Raw genomic sequence first — 15,607 nt, forward strand, 5'->3', positions numbered from 1 at the left:
TCCCAGGTATCTGTTTCAAGGTATCTGTTTGTGGTCTCAGGAGACTGAAGTCTGGACCCCTATGGTAGAGTTTCTTTCTTTTTTTTTTTTTTCCCTTCCTTTTTTTGCCTTTTTTCGTGTCCGGCAACGGGATCGCAACCCTCGGTGTCGCGCCCACACCTCGCTCAGCCAGTGAGCGGGAACCGGTCTGTATGTGGGATCCGAACCCTCGGCGGGAGCGCCGCCTTGCTCCCAAGAGGCGCACTGTAGCAGTGTGCCACCAGGCCGGCCCCTAGAGTTTCTCTTTTAAAAAATTTTATTTATTAATACTATTTTTTTTTTTTTACTTTCTAACATGTTGGGAGAGGGGAAGGTGGAAGGAAATAGGGTGGGAGAAGGAGGAAGGGGGTGTGTGGTTGAAGACTGTGGCACCCCCCTCATTCCTACAGGGGAGACCAGATGACCTCCAGCAGTGGCTCAGTCATTGCTGGGCTGGAAGCAGATGGCAGGGGTGTGTGGCTGAAGCCCTTGGCCCCCCACCACCCTGGTTCAGGAGACCAGGGGGTTTCCAGCAGTGGTTTGGTGGTCATCACTGGGCTGGTCGCAGGTGTTGTGCGGGCATGGCTGAGGCCCTTGGTCCCCCACGGCCCTGGCTTGGGAGCCTGGAGCACTTCCTGCGGTGGCTTGGTGGTCATCACTGGGCTGGTTACAGATGTTGGGGGTGCATGGCTTGGGCCTCTGGCCCTTCCCACTCCCCGGCTTGGGAGTTCAGGGGGCTTTTGGTCCTTCTAGGTCTTATAGGTGTTCTTTGGTGATGTGAGACCTTTACTAGTTAATATCAAACTTTGTCTCTGGTCGTGAGTACTTTGTTTTTTCTTTCAGTTCTGTGTTGGATTATTCACTGTTCCCACCACTTAAACTCTGCACTGGAACTAATTTGTTGTCCTTTGCTTACTTCTGAAATGGGGAAACTTCCTGTGGAGACCAGCACTTGAGCCCTGTGGTTGAGCTAAATTGTTGCTTTGCTGCTGATTCCCTGGGGAAGGCTTTTCTGAAGCTCAGGTTTTAATGGTTGACCTTGTATGTTCTCCTGGGTCTTGTGAGTTCTGGTACACCTGTGTTGTGTGGAAACTCTGGTCTGGGCCTGAGACTTCCCAGCAAACTGCACCCCCTGCAGATCTGCATTCCTGACCAGTCTCCACTAAGTGGCCCCATGCTGACCAGGGGGTGCAGATCAGCTGTCCATATTGTGCCCTGATGTTCCCCTGGTGGCTCATCTCCCCCACCACCCACACTCCAAACACTTCCCATGGGATGGGCTATGTGCAGGTCCCTTGCGATGACTCACCGGCCTCTGAGTGGCTGCCCCTCTCTGTTGTCATGGCTCCTCTCTCCTGTGTGGGTCCATGGGAACCCTGCCAGTGGTCCTGCTGGCCTGAAGGCCACCGAGGCCCTCTTCTCCCCTGCCACCTCCAAGTAACTCCACGTGAAGGGCACAGCTGTGGCCCCTGCCAGCTCCCACTCCATGTGCTCAGCAGCTCCAGCCTTGAAGTGGCTGGGGCTCAAAATGGTAGGAGTGGTCCCTTCTTTCTCTCATCATGGCTTCTCCCACCTTCATGAACTCTGTAGGTTTTTCCTCTTCTTTCCCTGAGCTGTAGTGGCCCCAGCTTGGCTGTCATTGCTTTTTCATAGTTCTAAATTGGTTGATTTGTGGGAGAGGATTATACTGGGGACCATCTATTCCACCATCTTCCGGGGCACCTCTCCCCTATGGTAGAGTTTGAAGGAATACCTTATTCCCTATTCATAGGAAGTTTCCTTGTAAAAGTGGGATCATTGATTGTATTCAAAACTGGGTCCTGAGTTGGTCAGGGCTCTCATTCTGGGCCTTGTATTGTTTGCCAGTGTAACCATTAGCAGGAAACCAGCTTGGATCTCTTCAACTCATTCTCCATCCACTACTCAGGTGTCAGCAGTTAATGAGTCTCTACTCAGGATTCCTTTTTTTTTTTGTCCTTTTTGAGACCGGCCGCACTGCGCTCAGCCAGTGAGTGCTGTGAGCACACCGGTCATCCCTATATAGGATCCGAACCTGCGGCGGGAGCGCTGCTGCGCTCCCAGCGCCGCACTCTCCCGAGTGCGCCACGGGCTCGGCCCTCTACTCAGGATTCTTGAAGTATGCTGCTTCAGATTGTAGGTAGGGCCCATAAATCTGTTCTTGTAACAACTCCCCCAATGGTCCAGAAAGCAAAAGTTTGGGAGGACAGAAAGGAAACCTTACCTTCAGGCCACACATGCTCCTTGCTCCTCTCTGGGTGTTCATGTCAGAGACAAGAGGAGTCCTTTTCCCATTTTAGCAAACCTCTTGTTAAAAGAAAAACTTTAGACAATTGAAGTCAAGCAGAGTATACTTGAGCAAAGAATGATTAATGAATTGGGCAGACTCAGAACAAGAAAAGGTTTAGATTGCTCCTCTCCACAAAATGGGACGTGAGTGTTTACAGGCAGAAAACAGAAGTAAAGTACAGAAATAGCTTAATTGGTTACAGCTCAGCAATTGCCTTATTTGGATGCGGTCTGATCCTGTTGGCAGCCTGTGATTGGCTGAAGCTTGGCTGAGTGTTATACCCCTAAATTAGGTTTTCAGTTTGTTCATATGCTAAATTAGGTTGCAGTTGATTACCTAGGAACTTAAACTAGGAGACAGCCTCAGGCCAGTGACCTCCTGCTTGTATTACTCTCATAATACATTTTTCTGTGTGGATATACATTTAATATCCTTTTGGTCATGGACATGAAGCAACGCTGCAAACGGGCAGTTTTTCAGGACCTGAAAAACAAGTAGCATTAAAGCATGTGAGGGTCCAACCCCTTCCCATCTGTGCACATGAAATTTCTTATCCCTGCCTTCCCTCCCTCCTGACATGTCCCCAGGCAGTGTGATTTGTAGCTGTGGTGCTAACTGAGGTAGGTGAGGCTAAGAAGGGGCAGTTTATGAAGCCCTGTGTTTGCACACTGAGATTTTTGGGCCCAGTCTGGGTGCCCTTGAAGACAGATCTGAGAGGATCCCACTAGACCCCTAATTGTGGAGTGTCATGCTGCTCTCTGCTGCCCCCCGGGGGAATGTTCTCACACTGTGGCTCCAGGCCAAGTGTAAGAGGACAGGATTAGTTCCTGATGTAACAAACTTGGGACTAGGTGTGAAGGTTAGATTCACATTTGGAGAAAAACAAACAAGACACATAGAAACTCTATGGAAAAATTCATGCACTCCAGCCTCTTTATCTTGATAACCAAAGAATCTGCTCTGACCAGGTCAGCTAAATTACAGTGCCTTGGGAGATCTGGGATAAGTGAGTAGTCATGTCCACCTGTCCTGGAAAATGTTGTTATAAGACCATTTTTACTTAGAAGCATACATAATGGCACCAGAAAGCCGTAAAATAACCCAGCGTGCTTCTTGTAACCATAACCCTAGGTCCCTCCATGTGGGATATAACTTAGTAACAATCTCATGTACAACCAACTAATAGAAAACCCGATGAAGTAATTAGGTGGGGCTGTTCTCTCCCTCTCCTTTGATCCTTTCTCCTTCTTGTGATTATAAAATGCTAAGCTCTGCTGGCCCTCTCTGGAGTGCATTTCTCAGGGTGACCTGAACTATGCATCTCCCCAGGTAAAATTGTCATATTGCTCAATAAATCCTATGTTTTACATATTTGGCCTCCGTTTCTTTTAGGTCAACAGTGTGAAGCTTTAATTCTCGCCATAGCGTCTGCACATGTGATTGTTCCTTTTTCTTGTGGCCTGCCTCCAAGATCTCATCTCAAACTAGGCATTCTCCTTCTTGATAATAATCTTGTCAATTCCTTGCTGAAATCAGCTCATCCCATTTCTCAGACCTGTTACTTTAGAAGTTTCATTTAAAGAGGCAATAAGATTAGGCATGGCTTGATCTTAGTGAATCCTTATGGTTCCTTTTCTAAAAGGGGGCATAGTGTACTGGTTAAGAATGTGGACTCTGGGGCCGGCCCGGTGGCACACTGCTACAGTGCACCGCTTGGGAGTGCGGCGGCGCTCCCGCCGAGGGTTCGGATCCCACATACAGACTGGTTCCCGCTCACTGGCGGGGCGAGGGGCGGGTGCAGCACCGAGGGTTGCGATCCCGTTGCCGGTCCCGGTCCGGTACAGGCGCGACACTGGGGGTTGTGGTCCGTTGCCAGACACGAAAAAAGACAAAAAGGAAAAAAAAAAAAAAAGAATGTGGACTCTGGGGCCGGCCCGGTGGCACACTGCTACAGTGCACCGCTTGGGAGTGCGGCGGCGCTCCCGCCGAGGGTTCGGATCCCACATACAGACTGGTTCCCGCTCACTGGCGGGGCGAGGGGCGGGTGCAGCACCGAGGGTTGCGATCCCGTTGCCGGTCCCGGTCCGGTACAGGCGCGACACTGGGGGTTGTGGTCCGTTGCCAGACACGAAAAAAGACAAAAAGGAAAAAAAAAAAAAAAGAATGTGGACTCTGGGGCCGGCCCGGTGGCACACTGCTACAGTGCACCGCTTGGGAGTGCGGCGGCGCTCCCGCCGAGGGTTCGGATCCCACATACAGACTGGTTCCCGCTCACTGGCGGGGCGAGGGGCGGGTGCAGCACCGAGGGTTGCGATCCCGTTGCCGGTCCCGGTCCGGTACAGGCGCGACACTGGGGGTTGTGGTCCGTTGCCAGACACGAAAAAAGACAAAAAGGAAAAAAAAAAAAAAAGAATGTGGACTCTGGGGCCGGCCCGGTGGCACACTGCTACAGTGCACCGCTTGGGAGTGCGGCGGCGCTCCCGCCGAGGGTTCGGATCCCACATACAGACTGGTTCCCGCTCACTGGCGGGGCGAGGGGCGGGTGCAGCACCGAGGGTTGCGATCCCGTTGCCGGTCCCGGTCCGGTACAGGCGCGACATTGGGGGTTGTGGTCCGTTGCCAGACACGAAAAAAGACAAAAAGGAAAAAAAAAAAAAAAAGAATGTGGACTCTGCAGTCAGGACTGCCGGGGTTCGAGTCTCAGCCCCACCACTGAGAATGAGGGTAATGCTTACCTTATGTTGTGAGGAGGAAATGAAATGGTACATGTTAGGTGCTTTGTGCAGTGCTAGCACATAACCCAATGAATGTTAGCTGTTTTGTTACTTTCTAAATTCTCGCAATTCATTCATTAAATAGTTTGTTTTAGACTCTTTCCTGGAATGGCCACCAAGCCCTATAGTTCCGCTGACTGCATTCTTCATGATTTCTCAAGTGGTGACATTCTATGGGAAACAGCAGACACAGCCTTGACCCAGTGGGGTCATGGTGGTGGGGAAAGAGCAGTCTCAGACCCCATCATGGCAGGGATTAAAGTGAAAGGACTTTTGGTAGATCTCTGGTGTCCTGCATAAGAGCAAAACCTGCTCTGCTTCCAATATGTCCAAACACTTTACCTTCCACAATAAAAATCAAAAGCATAAGCAAAAATCTTTGCACCTTGAGATAAATCAGAAATATCAGGGTCTGGTACTGACTGGTCTGGCACCCTAAATAATAAAACATGAATATTTCCTATAATCTTGGACTCCACCCAAAAGCAATTTTATCCCTTAATTTTGCTATGTTGAGGTCTGAGCTATGGCAGGAGCTTTGTGACTGTAACAGTCATATGAGTAAGTTGCTGCTTTCTCACCAGGAACAGACTAATGCAATCTTTGTAACCTTGGTAATATTGTGTATTTTTCCTTTAAGTCCCTGTTATGTGTTTTTATTTAGCCAGTAGTCCTTCCCTTGTTTTCCTTGAAGGTAAACTTATCTATCCTTTTCTAAATGCTTCTTTCTCTGAGTATTCCTCTGACATCTGTCATGACTGGGTCATGCTTAAGTATAAAATCTCAACAGGTGTTCTGTCTGGTCCTCTTTGTTATTAGGTAAAAATTTTTAAAACTTAATTTTGAAATACTTTTAGATTCACAAGAAGTGATGAAAATAGTATAGAAAGTTCTCACATATCCTTTGTTCAGCTCCCCCTAATGATAACATCTTACATAACCCTAGTACATTATCAAACCAATGAATTGACATTGGTATTAAATACACTACAGACTTTATTCAGATTTCACCATTTTTACATGCCCTGATTTGTTTTTTTTGGGTGTATAGTTCTGTGAAATTTTATCACATTGGTAGATTTGTGTAAACACTACCACATCAAGGATACAAACTATTCCATCATCCAAAGAAAATCTGTGATGTTGGGCCGGCCCGGTGGCGCACTGGATTGGTGCGCTGCTTGGGAAGTGCGGCGGCGCTCCCGCCGAGGGTTCGGATCCCACATGCAGACCGGTTCTGCTCACTGGCTGGGCAAGGCGCGGGGGCAACACCGAGGTTTGCGATCCCGTTGCCGGTCCCCGGTCCGGTACGGGGGCAACACTGAGGGTTGCGATCCGTTGCCGGACACGGAAAAAGACAAAAAGACAAAAAAAAAAAAAAAAAAAAAGAAAATCTGTGATGTTAACCACTTTGTAGTTACACCCTCTACCTAACCTAACCCCTGACAATTACTGATCTGTTCTTCATCACTATAATTTCGTCATTTCAAGAATGTTAAAGGAATGAAGTCATACAGTATGTGTACTTTTGAGATTGGCTTTTTTTTGCTTAGCATGATGCACTTGAGTTGTATATATCAGTATATTTCTTTCTGTTGCTGAGGAGCATTCCATTGTATGATGTACTGCAGTTTATTTCTCCATTCTCCTGTTTTGTTTGTTTCCAGTTTTTGGTTATTACAAATAAAACTGCTATGAACATTTGTGTACTTTATTTTTGTGAGTGTAAGTTTTATTTTTCTAGGTTTCTGGGTAACCATCTTATGTTATAAATTGTTTTGTCAGTTGCATTTATAGAATTGCTGGTGTTAGGTAGTGCTTCTTGGATTGTCCTGGGTCAATGAGAAAGGAACAAAGGTAACTTAGTATATAAGTGATGCATTTAGGCTGAGTGAGCCAAATGATATCATGGTATTTGGTGCTAATGATGACTTGACAGTGCTTCAAATAGAGGCAAGTGGTAAGAAAACTGAGCCATCACAAAACATGTGGTAGTATAAATTTGCCAAACAAAGGCATTTGTGTGGAAGCATCAGTTCCATGGTTGTGTAATAAAGAATGATTTTGTTCTAGCAGAAAAACATCATCTACCTAATTATATTAAAACTATTGTTTATTTGGATTTTTATTGGTTTTATAGTTTTGTTTTTATTTTATTTATAAATTTGTTTTAATTTTATGGCTGGGGACCAGCACATAATCAGTTTAACTACTCAATAAAACCATTATAGCACGTGTGATTTAGTAGTGGTGGTAATACTGAGCATAAGCAAAGGAAAACACAAATACGCTATATTGAAAAAAGCCATGAGGATGGGGACTTATACCATGTTTTATGTTTGCACATGTTAGAATAGTTAGTATATTGGATTAAACAGGTAAAAATAAAGGTACCTTAAACAAATATAGAAGGTCTACATTTCTGTCTTATCAAAGTCTGAGCTGGTGGCGGTCCAGTGGAGTATGGTCATTCAGAGACCCAAGTTCCTTCTTCTGAGCTTGGTCTACCTTCTAGATCAGTGCTTCTCAAATTTTAATGTAAATATGAATCACCTGGAGATCTTATTTAACTAGATTGGCTTCCGTAGATCTAGGATGGGGCCTGAGATCTGCATTTCAACAAACGCCCAGGTGATGCTGCTTCTACTGGGTCACAGACCCCATTTCAAATGGTGAGGTCCTGGAGTGTTGCCTTTGTTCCCATTGTTGAAGCAGGTTTGTCACCACCTCGCTGGATGTCCAGTTGTGGGCAGGAGTGCAAAGGAATGAGAGGCATGCAGTACTTTTTACCTCTTCTCTCTTTTGCATGTCTTTCTTAAGACATCTGCTGGTTAGGTAACCTGGGGAGTGACTCCATTTGCCAAGTGACGGTAGTCAGCCTGTGTCTGAAAGGGACTTAATGCCTGGCAGCTTTTTCTTGTTCTTTAACTTGAGTTCTCCCCTTTCCAGGGAATGCAGGTGTCCTTTTTCGGATTTGTCTGTCAATGCCAGGAGCTTTGTTATGGCAAAAGAGAGGGAGATGTGGATAAGGAACTTTCACTGTGCTTTTAATTCAGTCAATTAGCCCGTAGTTATTTAGCACTATTGTGACATATCAAGAGGATAGCCTAGGAGATTCTGATTTAAAGGCAGACCAAAATAATAGCAAGACAAAAAACAATGTTCAGACTGAGCTGCAGGAAATTCTTTTGCTATCCAGTCTCTTCTATTTAGCACTATTGTGACATATCAAGAGGATAGCCTAGGAGATTCTGATTTAAAGGCAGACAAAAATAATAGCAAGACAAAAAACAATGTTCAGACTGAGCTGCAGGAAATTCTTTTGCTATCCAGTCTCTTTGTGTTCTAGGACTTCTGAATTTCCCTTTTGGTGTCTTTCTGCAGAGTTGTACTTCACAAGACAAACTCTGGTAGTGGTGGTAAGTCCCTGTGCTGTTGTGTTAGGAGTGTCTCTCTGGTCTTCCCTGTGAAGAGCGACAGATTAAAAAAAAAGGGGGGTTGAGAAGTTTCCCTATGCATCCTCTCTGGGGTTAGTGCAAGGGAAAGAATGTGGGTTTTAGAGTCAGGCCTGACTTTACTGTGTAACCTAAGAGAAAGATTTTAGTCTCTCAGGACCTCAGTTTCTCCTCTGCAAAGTGGGGATAATACCTGCTTCATATGGTGGATGTGATGATTAAATGAAAAACTGCATGCAAAATGCCTAGAGCAGTGCCTGGCATGAAGTAGGTACTTGCCTTGCTCCTCCGCTCATCCTCCCAGACCTCCAGTGGCACCTAGCACTTTCAGAACAGTGCCAGTTTGTCTGGAAAAAGGCTACATTGTTTGTTAAGCTGCTCTGATGGCCCAGTCCATAGACTAAGAGTTATGGTCCTCAGAGTAAATCAACCTTTTGTTATTAAACTGCCTTGGCCTTGCTAGTTTCTGGAGTTGTCATTTTGCACTGTAATTGATTTACAGTTGTCTCCCTACTTTTCTCTTGCAGATGTTGTGACTAGTCCTAGGCACTAGATGGCACCATTCTACTAAGTATCAAAGACTTTCACAAATGGCAACTTCTGTCCTGCACTAAAAAAGGAGATAGGTTCTATCACATGCATCAGTGTAGCCATATATTGTAGCACATCAAAAAAATCTCTTTACTTTTTTTTGTGTTTCATTTATAACAGAGAGAGTGTAATGCTTATAAATCACCCGGAGATTCACATATTTGATTTAATTCCAGGGTTTAGGAGAACAACAAAAACTTGGAGTAGATTCAAAGGGAAGCCACAAATTTGATTGAAATTGGAAAAATGAAGTATATGTGGAAAGGTCAAACAAATGTGGGTCACTTGGTATTTAAAGAATGGTACAGGTCAGGACTGGATATGACTTAATAGGGTTAGCAGTGTTTTTAAAAGTGTCCCATTATTATATTTTTTCCATAATATTAGAGATCTACTGGAGTCATTAGCGTTTTTTTCTTTGGTTTGAAAAAAACTTATGTAAGGGCTGGGTCTAGAGGGAGGAAAACGATCACAGGCAAAGGAAGAATCAGAATATCTTCCTAGACACTTATTTTTTTGAACTTCTCTTTTGTTACTTATCATATGATCCCTCAGACTGTGGTTTTGTTTTGTTTGTTTGCTATTCCTTGTTTATACCTGTAATATCAGGTAGATGAGTACGACGAGGCTGACTAGTTACACCATTGCACATGTGTGATGATATACCAAGTCCACAGGAGGGCGCCAAACTTTACTTTCTTCCCAGAATCACCCCACAGTCCATTTAATGAGTCCACATTGGATCGATCTCTTTTCTTCCTCTCTTGCCCCACAGAACCACAGTCTTCCCCGCAGGTCCCAGCTTTATCCTGGAGAAATGGCATACTCGTATGACTTTTCAGGTTCTTCAGATTTCTCAGTGCAAATAATGTATAAGCCAGTAAAACTTTCCATTGCTCATAATGACTGCCCCTCATTGCCTAACTTAGCTGCATTATGCTAACAAAGCTATATCTTTTCAAAGATCATCTGTCATGAAGGATTTAGGTGAAGAAATAAAGAGAGGAGGTGTTGGTGATGGAGGATTGGGATGAGGTGGTGAAAATCCAGTCCAGCTATTTTTTTTTTCCTTGCTGATTGTAAATGCAATGCATGTTCATTGCATAAAATTTGGAAATTGGATAACTCACCAGCCAGGTGGCAACAAGGACCATCACTGTAATAAGTGGAGTGTTCAGGTGTATCATAGTCTGGCAAATACTAAGACTTTCATCTATGATGAATCGGGATGGGGAGATGGTGGAAGGGGATATTCTGGTTCGTGCACCATCTCTAGTATTTGAGAGATGAGAGGGAAATAGTAAGTAAAAGTATAGTGGAAATAGTTGGTTATTTGGGTGCTTATTGATGCACTGAAGAGAGAAAATGATATGCTCATTACCAAAATGAAGCACGGTGTGAAAGTCTGTAGCCTCCAATGCAGCAGCCAGAAGACAGACCATACTTAGATAAGGTTCAGAACCTGGGTGTCAGAATAGCAGGACTTCAGAAGAAACTAAATTCGCAGCTTTTCATATACTCAAGTCAAAGTCCTATAGGGAAGGTGTAAACCCCAAGATTTGAGATGGGAACACTTAGGTGCACTAGGGTACACTGAATCCCCAGATTCCCCTGAACCCTCTGGGCCTGCAGAATGGACCATTGCCTCTTGCTAAAGGACAGTAGCACTTACCCCTTCTCTGAAGGCTCTGCAGAGGCTGTAGATGAAGCAGATGCTTTATAAGACAATACATACTGTCTTTGTGATCTGCCCTCATTTCCCTTCCTGGCCATTCGACTAATAATTTGGGTCAAATATTATCACCAGAATGGCATACAGTGCTCTAGATATCATTCTGATGCACATAAACTAGAGTGGGACCATTTTTCCTCCCCCAGTGATTTTGGAGCTGTGAGAGAGTAAGTTGATAACTGGCACATAAGCTTGTTCTCTGAGACTTTTGATCCCTCGCCTGACACTGCTGCCAATGCAGTTCTGGCCTTTCTACCTCCTTTAATGTGGGCCATCATTTTTTCCATTGTTCCAGGAGCCATCCAGCAGCATATTGAGACTCTCTCCAGAAGACCCTGCCAGAACATGACATCCTGAATCACAGGAGAGTATATTCATATTAATAAACTCTCTCCCTATCTAACTCTATAGTCTGCACTCCCAGTTCATCATTTTCAAGATCCATTCCCAGGCTAACATGCCAGTTTGTACTAGTCAGATCCGCAGATCAGCTTCTTTCTCCCTCAGCAGGGTCAGCAGTTCCCCAGTTTGGACATGATAGCCAACAAGTCGATTTAAGTTGCCACAATGGAAAGTAATAGACATTCATCCATTTTCCAGACCTAAGCCAGTTCAAAGACTCAAGGGCCCTTGCTTAAAGGGCAGCTGAATCCTTTTGGGAGGGACCTTGCAATGTTGCCACAGTGTATACTGTAAATTTTCGCCCAAGCATTCCTCAGTGGGAGCCACAGCTATTTACTAGAGTGACTGTGCACTGAGGAAAAGGCAATACATTGGGAGGGACCTTGCAATGTTGCCACAGTGTATACTGTAAATTTTCGCCCAAGCATTCCTCAATGGGAGCCACAGCTATTTACTAGAGTGACTGTGCACTGAGGAAAAGGCAATACATAGACCTTTCAGGTATTACTAGACACTGGCTCTGAACTGATACTAATTCCTGGGGAAGCAAAATGCTATTGTGGCCCAGCAGTCAAAGTGGGGCTTATGGGGGTCAGGTAATAAATGGGAACTTAAATCAGTTCCAACTCACGATGGTCTGTATGGACCCTTACTGTGGATATTTTCCAAGTTCCTGAATACAATATTGGAATGTACATACTTGTTAACTGTCAGAATCCCCACACTGAATCTATGACCCTGGGATAAGGGCCATAAGACGGGCAGTGCTAAGCAGGTAAGAAAGAATTTCCCATCCCTACCAAGGTAGTAAACCAGAAGCAATACTGCATCTATGGGTGAATGATAGATATTGTCTCCATCAAAGACTTGAAAGATGTAGGGTTGCTGATACCTATCACATTCCCATTTAACTCACCAGTTTTGCCTGTACGGGGTTTGGATAGATGGAGAATGACTAAGAATATTGGAATCTTAATCAGGGGGTGACTCTGACTGCAGCTTCTGTCTCAGATATAGCATCTTTACTTGAGCAAATCAACATAGCCCCTTGGCACTTGGTATGCAGCACTTGGTAGATCTAGCTAATGCTTTTCTCTCCATACCCATTTGTACTGACCACCAGAAGCAGTTTGCTTTTACCCGGAAGGGCCAATGGTACACCCTCACTTTTACGGGTCTCTGAGTGTTCGCCAAACCATTCTCCACAGTTTAGGAATCCAGGCATATCTTTACCTTGGATATTTTTTCTTTTCATGTAAAAATGGCTGACCAGGTGCACTCACCAAAATCTTCCCCTGGTCTGGAGAGGAGGCATGTGGATTCACTTATGCGAGTGGGAGCATCCTTATTGCACATTAAAGCCCACTAGAGAGCATCCACTGCAAAAGAGACAGCTGGTCAGCTGGTCAGGAGGCCTCATCCAGTAGATGTCAGCTAGTCTTTGTCCTTGGTCACCTAGTGTTTGCACGAGGGGCCTATAAATGGAGTAGCCATGGTAGCAGAGATAGAGATTTTACATGTGTTGGGTCTTTCCTCAAGGCTTGTCTAGCTACTGCCACTGCTGAATATTTGATCTTCCAGCAGCAGAGATTGAATCTGAGCCTTCAATGTAGTAAATGTCTTGAAGAGACCAAGCAGATACTTGACTGGTTATATCAGATCCTTCTGCCCTGGAAAGGGCAAAAATTTTTCTTAACTGGAGTGAATCACAATGTATACTACGTATGAATTTGGCTTTTCTGCCTTCAGTTCCTCAGCCAGTACCAAGGTCTCACAGAGTGTCTGATATACCACTATTTGAGGGCTCAAGAATATCTGATTTACCAATATGGGATCCAAATGTTACCCGACCAACAAGTACCCACTTTAGGTTAATAAGGTATGACAATGGGCATATGAGCATGGAGTAACTGATCTTACCATGTATTGCATGGTATGCTGATCGGTTGAAAAGCCTTGAAATAGCTTCTGGAAGGTGTGGCTAAAGTGTCACTTTGAAGAGGATAATCTGCAAGGTTGGAACACTGCCCTTCAAGGTGTAGTGCTTCTTGAAAGTCAGTGGCCAAATCACATGGTTTTGTGCAGAGCATGAGTCTGGGTTCCAAGAGGTGGAGGAAGGAACAGCACTGCTCACCATCAATCCCAGTGACCTGCTTGGGAAATTAGTGCTTCTTGTCCCATAATTTCATGTTCTGGGATTCTAGAGGTTCCAGTTCCCAGAGGGGGATACAACAGGATTCTCAGAGTCCTACTAAACCTAAAAGTATGTTTATACCTTGTCCTTTTATGCTTCTCATGCCATTAGATTAATAGGCTAAGAAAGGAGTATCCTGGTAGGGGTGATTGACCCTGATCGTCATGAGGAGGTGGGGTTGCTGCTCTCTAGGATGGAAAGACCTCTGGATGTCTCTTGGTGCTGTCATGTGAAAAAGGAATCATAGCTGCTGCAGCCTGCCAGGGGCATAGTAGCCAGGAGCTCAGACCCCTCGGGGATGAAGGTCCAGGGCACTCACCAGGCAAGCCATCTAGACTAGAAGTCGTGCTAGCCAGAGGGTAAAGAATCTAGAATGGGTGGTGTCAACTACTGCTTAGGGACCAAATACAGCAGTGGGAACTATGGCTTGTCCTGCTGACTTCCTCTTATAAAGAGGATCATATTAACAGGATTGAACTAATAATAAGAATAATCATAACTTATAGAGCTCATATATTCTTGGTCCTGTTTTAAGTACTTCACATTTGTATACTCAATTCTCACAAAACCCTATAATGTTGGTAGTATTATTATGATAGTTTTACAGATGAAGAAACTGAGACCTAAGGTGAAGTAACTAAGCGATCAAGAATTCAGAGGAGGATGGGGGTGATGGGGTAACCTTTGAAATGGCTTTTGATCTTTTGCTTCAGAGTGGAAAGGCCAAACAGCAGATTTGGTGGATGCAAAGAAGAGAGATGTTACAGGTGGAGGAATACGATACACAGATGTACACAGGGATCAAATAGAGATGTGTACTTGGTGAGTGACAGATACATGAATTTGGCCAGAGAACAGGACTGGTGATGGGAAGGACTGGGAGATAAATTTTAAAAAGTAGAACTGGGCTATACGAGGTAGGGTTCTGAAGCCCAGTTAAAAACTTCAAATTTTTGGCCATCATGGGGAATGATTGAGGGTTTTAAAGGACAGATGTGGCATGATCAAAGGACCTCTGTAGAAGAGTGGCTTTCATATCCTGGGTGGTCGTAAGCAGGTGCCTGGCTGGCTGCCTAAGAATCGCTTGGGGACGCTTTAATAACAGAGGTTCTTGGGACATGCTTTGGGAATTCACCAGACTTACATGTCTATTGATTTTTTCCCTTTTTCCCTTGTCCTTGACTGCCAGGTTCCCTTTCACTTTAAAATGAATGCCTTTTTCTTGCTCTCTCACATTTATTTGTGATATCAGTAAATTGTGACTTCTGACTCAGGTACGTATTTTGTCTGAGGTTTCTCAACTCTTTCCTTAACTATTCAGCAACCTTGAGTTTTTCCTGTTGGATGTCTTGCTAATACGACTCATGAAGAATACGCTCTTCTCTTTGGAGTCCAAAAATAAATTGAATCTTTCTGATATATTTTTTTAAAAGATGACTGGTAAGGGGATCTTAACCCTTGACTTGGTTTTGGCAGCACCACGCTCTCCCAAGTGAGCCACGGGCTGGCCTGATATTTTTTTAAAAGACAATTTTTATTATTCACTTTGCTTTACTTTTCCAAGATAAATAGTATCTGCCCTTTTAATGGTTCCCATTGTATCACAGTGTCAGATCGTCAATGTTCTGTCATTTTCCAGTGTACCTGTGACCTTAGAGTAGTACCCAGAATGGCATACAGTGCCCTAGATATCATTCTGATCCACATAAACTAGAGTGGGGCCATCCCCCTCCCCTACTGGACACTAGATCTCACAGCTCAAATTCATTCATCGCCAACAGCCCCTTCGGTCTGCTGCTGCTTATAAAGCTTGTGGCCACTAAAATCTAAGCTTTTCTCATTCTTGCTCTTTGTCACACCTCTTTCATCAATTGCATGTGCAGTTGGTTCCTAGAGAGTTATAGAGGAACTAGACTCACTACTTTACTCAGTTTATTCATCCAGTTTTCTTGTTATGGGTAATAGTATAATATTGGCACCGTTGTGATTCCATCCATTTTTCTCTTTTTTTAAATGATGTAAACCAGTATTTGCTTTTTTTTTTTTTTTTTTTTTTTTCAGCTGGCTGGTAAGGGGATCTGAACCCTTGACCTTGGTGTTATCAGCACCACGCTCTCCCAAGTGAGCTAACTG

Source organism: Galeopterus variegatus, unplaced genomic scaffold, assembly GCF_000696425.1.
Source record: "Galeopterus variegatus unplaced genomic scaffold, G_variegatus-3.0.2 Scaffold1208, whole genome shotgun sequence".
In the NCBI taxonomy this organism is placed as follows: Eukaryota; Metazoa; Chordata; class Mammalia; order Dermoptera; family Cynocephalidae; genus Galeopterus; species Galeopterus variegatus.